Source organism: Rutilus rutilus (assembly GCF_951802725.1).
Source record: "Rutilus rutilus genome assembly, chromosome: 11".
Lineage (NCBI taxonomy): Eukaryota > Metazoa > Chordata > Actinopteri > Cypriniformes > Leuciscidae > Rutilus > Rutilus rutilus.
In genome coordinates, this window is record NC_140216.1 from 28,468,518 (window position 1) to 28,481,400 (window position 12,883).

The following is a 12,883-nucleotide window of genomic DNA, read 5'->3' on the forward strand; positions in this document are numbered from 1 at the left end:
GGAGGGTTTCGGAAAAACATTAGCGTCAAAGCGCGTGAGCTTTTATGGAACAGTACAGAGAAAGAGTGCGAGGAGAAAACCTGTCACAGCAGTTCTAGTCTCTGCGATCGCATGAGGGCGACCTGCAGTTTTAACTCTGTCAAGGCAAGAGTCTAGAGGTTTCCTGCTTCGCTCTGCCTTTTGATAGAGCATTTGAAATGCAAGAATAAACGTGTCAGCTTGGCACACAGTCTGTGTCCACTGGGCCTTTGTGAGATGACCTTTGGCTGGTGAATGTCGGACTGAGTTTTTAAGTGTTATACGCATTAATTTGAGTGATTATTCATATTAGTGCATGTGCACAAGTCTTTGACTGTTATTTTTTTTTCTTTCTGCTTCCTTGAGGATGCTAAAGACCTTTATGCTGGGCATCATGTACCTTTTTTTTTTCGAGGGAGCACCAGTGACAGTTCACTGAATTGTAATAGAAAATCTTGTGGTACCCTATTTTTTTTACAAAAATTTACGTTAATTAATTAATTTATTTATTTATTGAAAATTTAAAAGTTAATGTTTTAAAATGAAGTTTACCGGTGAAAAAATCTGACTGATTGAGAGTTAAAACAAAGATTTCCACCATGAAGTTGTGTGAACATTATTTAATAATTTCAACATTTCATAATTAAAACAATATTATATTATATTATACATCTCTTCTCCAAACCGCATGATCTATGTAAGGTGACAGGCCTATCAAATTATTATTTTTATTTCATGTACATGATATAGAATTTCTCTCTCTCTCTCTCTCTCTCTCTCTCTCTCTCTCTCTCTCTCTCTCTATATATATATATATATATATATATATATATATATATTAGTACTTATATCATTTATTAGACATAAGTCAAGATCCACTTGGCTCACTAATTCAAGGGGCATACACACACACACACACACACACACATATATAGTACTTATATCGTTTATTAGACATAAGTCACATTCAAGATCCACTTGGCTCACTAATTCAAGGGGGCACATGGCACAGTTAGGTGGGTATACTGTGTGTGTGCGCCACCATGTGCGTTTTTTCATACATGCAAAAGGCTTGCGTTCTCAAGTGATTGATTAGATGAGTGAGTAATGTGTGTGTGAGTGTGTTTAACAGTTAACGCAGCAGGGAGTGGACAGAAGGGCCAAGTGTGACAGGTGGACAGGCATGATAAGGAGAGAGCAGTGCAGCCCAGCGCTCAGCAGAAGCAGAGCCCAGGAGAATATCCAGCCAAAAGCAGCTAATAGCTGATACTCATCAGAGATAGAGCCGCTGAAGATTTCCTGTCTCTGTGGAATAGTCTGTTCATTCAGCTCCAGCCCAAATTCTCCTCCCTAAACATGTACTGTATTTCATATAGTCGTGACAACATTGTTTTAATCAAGTTTTACACAAAAGGACAATTAAAGTTGGGACTGAAGGAACATGCCATGGTTAGTATAATTTACAGGTTAAGTTTTTTTATTTCTTTTTTTGTGAAATTGATATTAAATTGTTATATTGACATACGGTATGAACGTTATGGTCTTTGTGACTGCTCATAAGAAATAAAATCACAAATGAAGTGTCTTTAATTTCACTTGTTTTTTTTCTCCTAGATAAGAAAGAAATCAGATGAAGACTAAATTGAGATTTTCTGCTTCTCATAGTTTACACCAAAGAAAAAGACCCCATTAATCTTGCATATCAGTTTCAGAACTGTTGTAACTGCAAGAACATGACATGGTCAGTAAAGTTTTTGTTTTCTGCGTGATCTGTGTGCATTTGTTTTTCACATACTATATAAACTTGATCATATTTGTGACTGCCCAAGTGCCCATATCTTTAATATCTAAACTCTTTATACTGTACAAGAATGAGGAAATTGTGCCTTTCTGCTTCTCAGAATTCAGATTCAGAACAGATCTCTGTAATGTAATTTGGTAAAAGAAAAGTCTTGGTGAAGACTTTTCACTAAAAGGTGAGTAACATTTCTCACTGAATTCAGAGCAAAAGATCTGTGCTATGCCATTTCTAAAAATGTGTATAGCTCTACATTTACTGCATGTCAACAATTGACTCATTTGTTTCTATTTTTATTTCTTAAAGGACGAGGGCGACCCACTAAACACACACAATTGTGATTTTTGGCCCATGAATTCAAGCGATGACCCTGTCTGTGAGACAAATACATTTAGGCCTACCTACAAGATTTTCAGGTATGGAAAGACGATTTTGATTGATATGTATTTACTTAGGCATCAAACGGATTGAATGAAGGTTCAGATCGGAGCTTGTTTGTGTCGAGCCGAATGATGTTTATGGTACAGTATCGTTCGAGCTTAGTGATTTATCACAAACGTGGCAAACAGTGAGTCAGTCAGCAGTGTGGGTGGCAATGTGTCACCAACACACAGCGCCATCTGCTAGGAGTTTGTTCAACAAAGATCGATTGTGCTTCGAGACGCTCCCTCTCTCTGTCGGTTTCTCTCCTGTGTTCGTTCTCTCACCTCCTCTCCTCTCCTTTCCTTTCCTCTCCTCTACTCTGCACAGTGGAGGACGTGCGATGCCAAAATAAGAACGAGATGTTGGAAGGCACTGAAGAGGAAAAATGATCGGTTTGTCCTCTCGTTGGGAGCGGTCCAAATCTGTAGCTTCATCTGAAAAGTTTGTTTTCGCAGTTGGTCATTGCTTATAAAGCCATTAAATCTGTACAAATGCACATATAACGTCAACTCATGGCAGCCCCTAGGGGTCAGTCAAGGCATGTCGACATGTGACTTTCAAAAACCGCTGTTTAACATACAAAAATACATCATGTTGCCCTGCAAAAGGGTCAGGTACAAATGGTTAGATCTCAGGAGACTAAGCTTCACTCTAAACGCTTCCTGCAGAAATCAAGATCTACGATACGTGTCAGCCATTATGTGAGACGTACGAGGTAAAATTGCTAATGTAAAATTGGTAATGTGATTAGAACGGTCCCTGGCAGGCGAGGCCAGGGCAGCGGTAAACAAGCCACCGCTCCTTATGTGTAAGTGAAGATGGTGGAGGCGACACAGACTCGACATGAATAACTTCAACCCGGCCTGTTTGCCCCAGAGCTAGAGGTCAGGACCCGTTTGGAAACAGCGTGTTATGGCGTTTGGACATACTTGTGCGGGTGCCGCACCAGTCTACTGTGTTTTATGCCCTTTAGCTCCTTACATGTCAGTTAAAGTCGCAGAGGACAGCAGCCGACATCTCCTTTTGCGCAAAGACAGGGGATCCGTTTGTTGACAGAGCCGTCCATACATACGCCAGATTGGGATCTGTGGCCTTGGTAAAGCCAAGGGTCCTACCCCCATCAGACTCGATGCGGTGACCCTCGTTTTGGTGTTTACGCCCAGGCAGGTGTGCCCATGATTGCAGGGTGCGTGAACTGGCATCCATCAGGGCATCCGTTCCCTTAGCGTGAATGTAAAAGAGCCTACAGTCTGTGGGTGAGGCCCTTGTCTGTTCACCTGCCAAAGGAGGGCAGAGAGGGGGCTTTAAGCACAGAAGGCCTCCTTTGACCTGGTGTTCCTGATGGCCCCTGGGGTCAAGGTCCCTCGTTTAGCTCTCTAAAAGTACTATAGGTATGTTTTCGTATTTGTTTTATATTATTTACACAGCCTATTGTCATTCTTAGCATTTGATTGCACTTATACTAGTCGGGAACGAGTCTTGTGCTCTCATTAATTGTCGGCTCTCTTTTCTGTCTTTGCTTGAAGTTAAGAGGTTTCAGTGAAACAACAGAGTTAAAGAAGTATGTTGCTGCAAGTATAAGCAATGTTTCTTGAGCATCAAATCTCCACATGATTACTGAAGGATCATGTGACACTGAAGCCTGGAGTAATGATGCTGAAAATTCAGCTTTGCCGTCACAGGAATAAATGACATTTTAAAATGTATTCAAATAGAAAATGGTTATTTTAAATTGTAATAATATTTCACAATATTAAAGTTTTGATCATGTTTTTGATCCAATAAATGCAGCTTCTGTCATCCAAAAATATTACCAATCCTAAATTATTTGACCGTAGTGTGCATATATGAATATTTGCAAACAAGGGGCAACAACACCTAATTTTTTGCACTTCAAACACTGTCTGTTACCCCACCCTCGCTGCTGACAATGATGGGAATTTGATTTGTAAATTTACTAAAGAAAGTGTAATAGCCTGCATATTGTAGTCATTAGAACTGTTTTTCTGGTTATTTCCTCAGGGACGAAATGGAAAGATAGAGAGGGAACGAGAATAATAAATGCAAATTATGAATCCGTTTACAGAACACCGGTAAGAGCAGCTTTCTTTCTATTTTTTCTAACACCCAAAACCTCACCACTTCCTGCCTGTCCTTGGGGAAACGGCCACACTTCTCCAGTCCGCCTATGAACAAACATCTGCCGTGAAACACGGAAGCGTTCCCCTGATGATTTGTTTCCAACAGATCCCTTCATCCCATGTGCTGTTTAATCACGTGTTAAAACTGGCGACAATAGAGCAAGTCCCGGCAATCTGAAAATTAGACAAAAAGTCAGAGAACAAATTTACAGGTTTTTTTTTTAATGAAGTTTGTTTTTTCTTCTTCTCCATCTTGATGCGTCTCGCTCTCTCCTGATGTGCTCTCAGCAGTGCCGCGGTTCCTCCTCTGTTAATTCAGTTCCTAAACACCTGCTTTTGCACCTTTGATAATTATGGCTGGAACGTTTGTTAATCCGCTCTAATAGTGCTCAAGCTGAGTCCGTTTGCAGCTAATAATTACGGCAGTCGGCATGGGGTTTGGCTCGTCTCTGGTGTAGCCCGTGTGATACAATACCGATCACAGCTCTAGCTAGCTAACATCTCGACTGGGATAACTCAACATCACGTCCCTGCCTCTTCCTACAGCTGTCTCTTAAAACTCGCCGCTCTCTAAATGCAATATTCATCCCTCTTTTGGGACATTTATTTTGGAGATATTAGTGCAAACTTGACCTTAAAAAGAGATGAATTAATAGGATGGAAATATATCAGGAAAAATAAACGAATTCTTGAAGCCCTCAAGGAAGAGCAAACAAATCATTGGCACAGATCTCACCTTTGGGAGTTGTCATACTTTTCTTTTTTTTTTTCTTCTTCTTCTTCTTCTTCCACTCTCTCTCTCTTCTTCCTCCCTGCGAAAAGTTAGCTAGCGCTTGCATATCATCATTAGTGTGGCTGCTGCTCCTTCAGAGATCAAATGCTGTTTTCTCAGCACTAGCAGAAAGTCTGTTGGTTTTAAACTCCAGAGGGTTTGCCCCGAGGCATTAAAAACATAGGCATGTCAATCTGTGCATGTCGAAAGCACTCTCACAGGCTGCTAGATAAAAAACGGCGACCATTTAAATGGTAAATAGTCTAAATGTTTGGCGTTTGAAGAGTGGAGGAATGCCAAAATAGATGCTGCTATGGTTCATAGGGAAGCAACGAGGGGCAAAGACGCTTCTGCCTACCGTTTCATATGCTATGGCTAATCGTGCGTGTATTGGAGCGTCTGATCGTTAGCGTTGAATTGAAAGGGGAGTTCTAAGGCCGGGCTTCCAGTCTCAGATCTTTCTGTATTGACACATTATAGAGGTACAGACAAGAAAATGCACGCAGCAAAACACAGTAAAGAGAACATTCAACAGTGTTTCTTTTCCGGCTGCAAATGCTTTAATATCGAAAAAAAATAAAATCCTGAGGTGCAATCAGTGAGTGTAGAACATGCTGTAGTAGAGCAACAACGAACAAGAGAAGTAAAAGGATGTGTGAAATCAGGGTGATCTTCATGTTTGTTGTACACTGAAATGAAGAATTTCAAAGTACTGACAGAATCTTAAATATAAACCATTAATGTATGACCAACTTGACCAATCACATTTTGGTATTCTCATTTATTGGTAAATGATGAATAAACGTTGTCAGATAAAGGCAGATTAGTTTTTTTAAATTCCAATTATAATAACAATTTTAACGTTTAACCTTGGTTAAAATGGAATCCACCAGAGTGATGTTTTTGTTGCATGATAAAAGTCAAAATAGGAATGTTTTCTTATGAGAGTGTTAGTAAAATGGTTTAAAATTTAAATCATGCTGAATATGTTGATGTGTGGCACTGTCTACCCAAACATATAAAAATGCACATATTTTACCAACCCCCCCCCCCAAAAAGTTTTACATAAGCATCATATATATGTGATGTTTATTTAACTGATAAATGCATATAATTTATTCATAGGAAAAATATTAATAAATAATATATATTTATTTATTTTGTTTATTTATGATACTTGTTTATTAACTTCTATAAACAAGCAAAATGGAAAAAAAATATTGATTTATAATGTATTTTTACAACTCATCACTTCTGTAAACAAGTGCAAAATTAATTAAGTTGTGCAGTATATACACACAGACACACACACACACACACACATACACATTTACTTAGCAATCAAAATGGGGACATTGCATAGACTTCTAATGTTTTTATAAGCAGCTAGTTATAATTATTAATAACCCACACCATAACAGAAAGCTTTCTGCATTTAAAAAAAACTAAGAACTATTTGCTTTATTTTTAATATTTGGGAGTTTTTGTCAGGTTAAGCAAATTTCTGGGTACAATTTTGTCCCCAAATATGGTTAAAGGTACGCTATGTAACTTTTGGCCCTCTAATGGTAAAAAAAAAAAACTGCAATCATTTAGAGCAAGTACATTACAATGATAATGCATTACAATGTTAGAGAGACACAAATGGCATTTTATCTGTTCAATAAAATACCTTACTCATCGTTGAGTAATAAAAAAGCCATCTCAGCATCGCTTTTACAACATTTTTATCTCCCTCGGTTCTCACCATCTCCAAAAAGCCAAGCCAATGTTTCTTCTCGTTTTATTACAAGCTCTGTCACATCCTCTTTTTTGCCAGCATACTCTCCTCTGTTTGCCTCTTTTTTTTTTATATATATATATATATATATAAAAAAATGGGTGGTTCTCCGGAGTTTGGAGATTTAGAGGCTCCATGTCAAACTTTTTCACTCGTTGTGACAACTAATAACCTATGCCACTCCCATATCAGACACGCATCAAAGTAGCCGGTTATTATGGGATTATTATTGTGCCTTTAAAATTGAGCGAACTTTTCAAGAAATGAATGAAAATATAAACTGAAACTTTTTAACCAAATTTTTTTACTTTGTTTTTAATACACTGCATGTTTTACTAATTGTTTTCTCTTCTTTCTTTTGTTTGCGTTTCCAGAGTTTTCATTTACGCTTCTGAAGTTTTCGTTCGCCATTCAGGCACATAACTCTTGTGGGGGCGGGGCTAACAGCGCTGTGTGTTCTCATTGGCTACTGAGTTTTTGATTGACAGATTCTTGACCTGGAAGTGAAGACATCAGTGTTGTGTTTATATGTGGGTGTCTGTAAGCGGCTTCCTGTTTAATTTTAGTGATATCAATTTGGGAGTTTTCTTTTTCTTTTTCTTTTTTTATCTGTATTTATCTTCTACTGCTACTATGTCAGCATAAGCTTTTAGGAGCAGTATTTGTCTGCGCGAGAGAGAATGAATGTCTAGAGGTATAATTGTAGTAGGCTACATTAAAATACCGTATAATAATGAATAATGTCCAATTCTTTCGGATAATATTTGTTTGTTCCTGATAATGTTAAATGTTATTTTTTTTATGCTTTGATTAGATTGTGATGTAACAATTTAAAGAGAGCCCTAGTGTCATATACATGTGTGGGATATTTTCAGCCATCAAGAAAGTCTCTCTCACTCTAACCTGATAATCAAAGTTAGCAACCCTCGCCATCACGCTACCCATTGTTAGCACATGCACTTACACCATCACAATTAATGATCACTTAATTCTGAAGAATTCAAACAATATGAAAATTGCAACCAGATGGTGTCTTGCTGTCAGATGGTACAGACCTTCAAGGATATTTCATTATATTCTTTATTGTCACTATACATAAGTATGAAAGTGAAAGTCTTGGATGTTGTGACAGTCCGACCTCAGTACTCTCATAATACACATATAGTACATAATATACAAAATTTGTGTAAAATTCATATATATTTTAAATTATGCAATGATCATTTGAACAGTTCTTTTTACAGTAAATGTAACAAAGCAGTGACTGGGTACATTGTAATGAAGTATAATAATAATAATAATAATTCATTACATTTATATAGTATACACAAGTCTAAACAGATACTCCAACCAAAAAATTAAAATTCTCTCATCCTTTACTCACCTTCATGCCATCCCAGATGTACTATATGACTTTCTTTCTTTCTATTAACATAAACAAAGATTTTTCAGAAAATATTCCATCTCCGTGAATCCATATACAGGTAGATTGTAGCCCATGTGCGTATGACAGTTGGTCAGAAGTGATGATTAAAACAGTTTAAATTATTAGTATTTTTATTATCTATTGTTTTACTTCAGAAGACATTGATTCATCCACTGGGGTTGTATTAATAACCCATTACAGTCACTGTGTGGGGTTTTAAAAGTTTCAACTTTTAAATACCCATTCATTTGCATTATATAAACTCACCGGATGGATTCTCTTCAGTCATGTTTAACTAAAGAAAGAAAGTCGTATGCATCTGGGATGGCATGAGGGTGAGTAAAAGATGAGAGAATTATTATTTTTGGGTGGACTATCCCCTTAACATTCATATGCTGTCTGTGTGTTAATCCAAGATCATTGTAGACTTATAAGAATTAAGTGCAACCTCTTGTGTACTTGTGAACTGTGTTTGTTTTAATCTAGAGCTCCAAAGAAATTAAAATAGTTGCATTATGTCTGGTGTCTGAAGATCAAGATCCCAGTCATTCAAAAGTGATGTGTCATGTGTCTGAAGAAAGTAAGATCCCTGTCTAATGGGGACAGTGGATCTCTGGTAATACACCATTCCATCTTCTGGATCAGCATCATAATTTTGTTTATGGAAAAGTTGCTCAACTCCCTGCAAAATGAGAAAGGAGAAGTATTATACTAGTCTAACAATACAAAGTGCACATAACAAATTGAAGACTTAAACTATTCATTTAAAAAAAAAAGTATCTATTAGCCTGTTTGAAAAGGATTTTCAGGCTACTAAATAAAACTAGATAAAAGTTACTAAAAATGTCACACATGATAAGAATTATATTATTAATTACTGAACCTCCTTATGTTGTTAGGTTTTGTGCCTATGAAAAAGCAAACATTATGTAATCGAAGAAAGACTGTGTAATTGTATGCAGATAAGGTTGTGTAATGATTGGGCTAAATAAAGTCAACACTGCTGTATAATGTTGTGGGCTCTCAATGAGCTCTCAAATACCTCTCCACCTTTTTAACAAAAACAAATTACTGACTTACCGCGAGTCTCCAGCATCTCCATTATCCTGATAACGAGGATTGGTGATAATGATGATATTATTCGTCTGTGCTATTTCTAGGAACTCATCTCTACCATGTAGTGTAGCAGTAGATAAATACAGATACAATTAAAAAACAAAACTCCTAACTTTATTTAACTAAAATTAAATAGGAAGCCGCTTACAGACGCTCAAATATAAACAACACTGACGGCTTCACTTCCAGGTCAAGAATCTGTCAATCATAAACTCAGTAGCCAATGAGAACACATCACTGTTAGCCCCGCCCCCACAAGAGTTATGTGCCTGAATGGCGAACGAAAACTTCAGAAGCGTAAATGAAAACTCTGGAAACGCATTTGTAAGTACAGATCAGCGAAAGAAAAAGAGAAACCATGCATTGTATTAAAAACAAAGTCAAAATGTTTGCCAGCGATTTTTTTTTTTCGGTTTCAAAGACATTTTATTAAGTTTCAGTTTATATTCTCATTAATTTCTTGAAAACTTACGTTCAATTTTAAAGGCACAATAATAATCCCATAGGTTATGACGAGACACGTGCGAATGTATATGGCATATATATATATATATATGTGAAATTATGACTTCATTATTTTACATGTGGGTCAATGCAGTAAAAAAGAATTGTGTGCTTTTATGGCTGTTTAAAAATACATGGGAAAAAGAGGCAAAGATGGCAAAAAGACATGACGGATATATTAGCACAGGATAAGAGTAGAACCATGGCTGTGGTACGACTCCGGCCTGCTGTCCTCCGTGTGTCCTCTCCCAGCGCCCTTAGATTCACGCATCACTCATCGTGTCACAGTGAACTCCAGATGCTCTCACCCAGGAGAACCATCCCACCCCTCTCATCCCTCTTCATTCCCTCCAACAATTTAGTAATGAAATATTGATTTTTAGTTAGATTCATATTGATGCTATTAGCTTTGCATTGATAAATCACAGCTCTGTGCCCGTCGGTGGCAGAGCAAGTGTTTGCGGTGCAGTGCCGGGGAGATTACAATCAAGCCATTGATGTGTTAATTTGATGGATATCTTTGATTTCTGTGTCGTTTTTCCCCTCCCTTTTTTTCTACACTGTCCTCTATTTCCACGAACCGAGTTTCATAACAATGCTTTAGCACAAATCACACACAGCTGGATTTATGAGACTCACTGTCCATTGGAGCGCCTGCAGCCTTCTACACACTCTCTTGCTCCGTGTCTTAGTGTGTGTTTGTGGGAAGGTGATATCATACTCTTCGCCTCAAATCACCCACGCAGCATTTGAGTGTCAGCCTGCACACATCCCAATTAAAGCCCTGAGAGAAAAAGAGGTGAAGCTAAAACTCAAAGCCCTTTTAGTCTCCACCCACAGAATGTTTCTATAAACACAGCTGAGCAATAGATGATCATCAGCATGTCATGTAACATGATTAAATACACAATATTTTAATTAAAGCCAGTTTCTACAGATGTATTTCTTCTAAAACAAATACGTGAGGTGACTGTTGCTTAACATGTGCACAGCTAGTAAGATTCTTTGGTCAAAAAGCACCTGTTAAACGATCATCTGAATAATTAATAATATAATAAATTACATCTTTATAAATAAAACATTATTATAAAACTGATAGTCTTCTACACTGGTAAGAACAACTTTATTTAGCAAATGCAAGCTGACTAACATTTCAGTCACAGACACAAAAACAAAATGTAAATTACTTCTAAATCTTCAACAACTACAAAAAAAACAAAAATGCATGCTAGACTAACAATATTCCCCCAAATGTTGTCCCAAATAGTCAAACACATTTCTTATATTTAACAATTTATTCCTTGTGTAGCTTTGCTTCAAAGTAATGTAGGCCTATAAGTGTCATACAACTACATGTATAAGTGTAAGACAGAGAAAATCGTTTTTTTCTTTTTTTCTCTGCCAATTTATCAATTGTTATTGAAAGAATTCAGTTGTGAATCATTCCTCTTTTTTTTTGCAAAGTTAAAGTTGCTACCAAAACTACCTTGTTAGTCTAAAGCACAAAATTACTTGGTGGAATAAGTAGTTATTATTAATTATTATTTTTACCATGGTTAAGTGTAATATTTTAATATGACCTTTTATTGCTTATTGCTTTAATAACACATTATAAGCAGAAATACCAATACATCTATTCAGTATAAGGTCTTGTAGATCTACCTTTAAAACAACGCAACCAGTTCTCATCAAATAACGCAGAAAACATTTCTAGTAGCCAATACATAAAATAAAATAAAACACTTTTCCTTCCTCATTGCCACAATAACATTAAATCTGAACTGAGTTTAATTGGAAATTATGATGTCTACACACAACGCAAGTTCTCTCTCATAAGTGTATGTAATATGTATAGAGGGTAAATAAATGTAGGTTGTAAAATGTAATGCTTGCCTGTTTGTCTTCCCCTTTGACCCATACAGGCAAGAGGAAGTTCACAGTCTCCAAGGCACCAGATTACTCCATTGATCCAAACCCAAAATGGCTCCATGTCTGGCATTTCAGAGGCCGTTTCCAAGTCAATGTCATTCTATTGGCCCCAAACTAAAAGAGACAAATATATCCGGAATAAGGTATCTGCCTCATTATGAGGCACCACAGATCAGAACTAAAATAGTTTAGACTGATTCACTGACCAACAAAATAGCGCCAGAGCTTCAGTTCGATAAAACCCAGCCTGTAGCCTTGCAGAGTGTCGTGCCCTTTCTGAGTAAAGTTGTACCATAGTACGACAAAAAAAATATTTATAAAGATTTAAATATAAAGATTTATTCTTAGCCTACTTCTAATAAAAAGTTAAATCGATTGACGTTTTTCGATTTTAGCATTAATTGGAGTTTTTAGTGCCTGCAATGTATTCATACTAGGGGTGTAACAATATATCGTGTCATAATATATCGCAATACAAAAATGCAACACTATGTATGGTGGATAGTGACAATATGTATTGTGCATAATTCACCCAAAATAAAAATTACTTTGTGAGGAAAAAAATATAGTTTTCAGAGTTTTAGTGTCAGTACTACATTAAGCTACTATATATAATGTTGAATATAATGTATAATAATGCAATGGTGGAGTTTTTGTGGGTCCTAAAATGCTAAATGTCTTATGTTACCAGTAAAAAGTTGCCTACATTATTATAAATATATCTAGTCAGTGACCGAGTGCAAGCATATTCGTCTAAAATAATTCTGTATTTTCAGCTTTTTATTCTGGTGTCACCAGACTGCGTTGGGTTATCAGCACCAAGTCCAAGCCTATTTATTTACACCCACAATGTAATATCAAATTTAGCATTTAAATCAACAGTTGTTACACTGTAAAAAAATTCTAACCTCTCCAAGTCAAAATTTTCTAGTGACTGGTCACATCTAAATTTTTAATTGAGCCAAGTGCAATTCTT

At 36.7% G+C, this 12,883-nt stretch overlaps 1 long non-coding RNA gene across 1 annotated transcript; it reads left to right on the forward strand.

The window, feature by feature from the left end:
- The first annotated feature begins 1,001 nt into the window (after positions 1-1,001).
- LOC311299336 lies at positions 1,002-12,397 on the forward strand. Its single transcript, XR_014629106.1, has 6 exons — positions 1,002-1,467; positions 1,633-1,759; positions 1,920-1,994; positions 2,123-2,232; positions 4,262-4,332; positions 11,901-12,397. It is a non-coding gene; the product is annotated as an uncharacterized lncRNA (long non-coding RNA).
- The last annotated feature ends 486 nt before the right edge of the window (positions 12,398-12,883 follow it).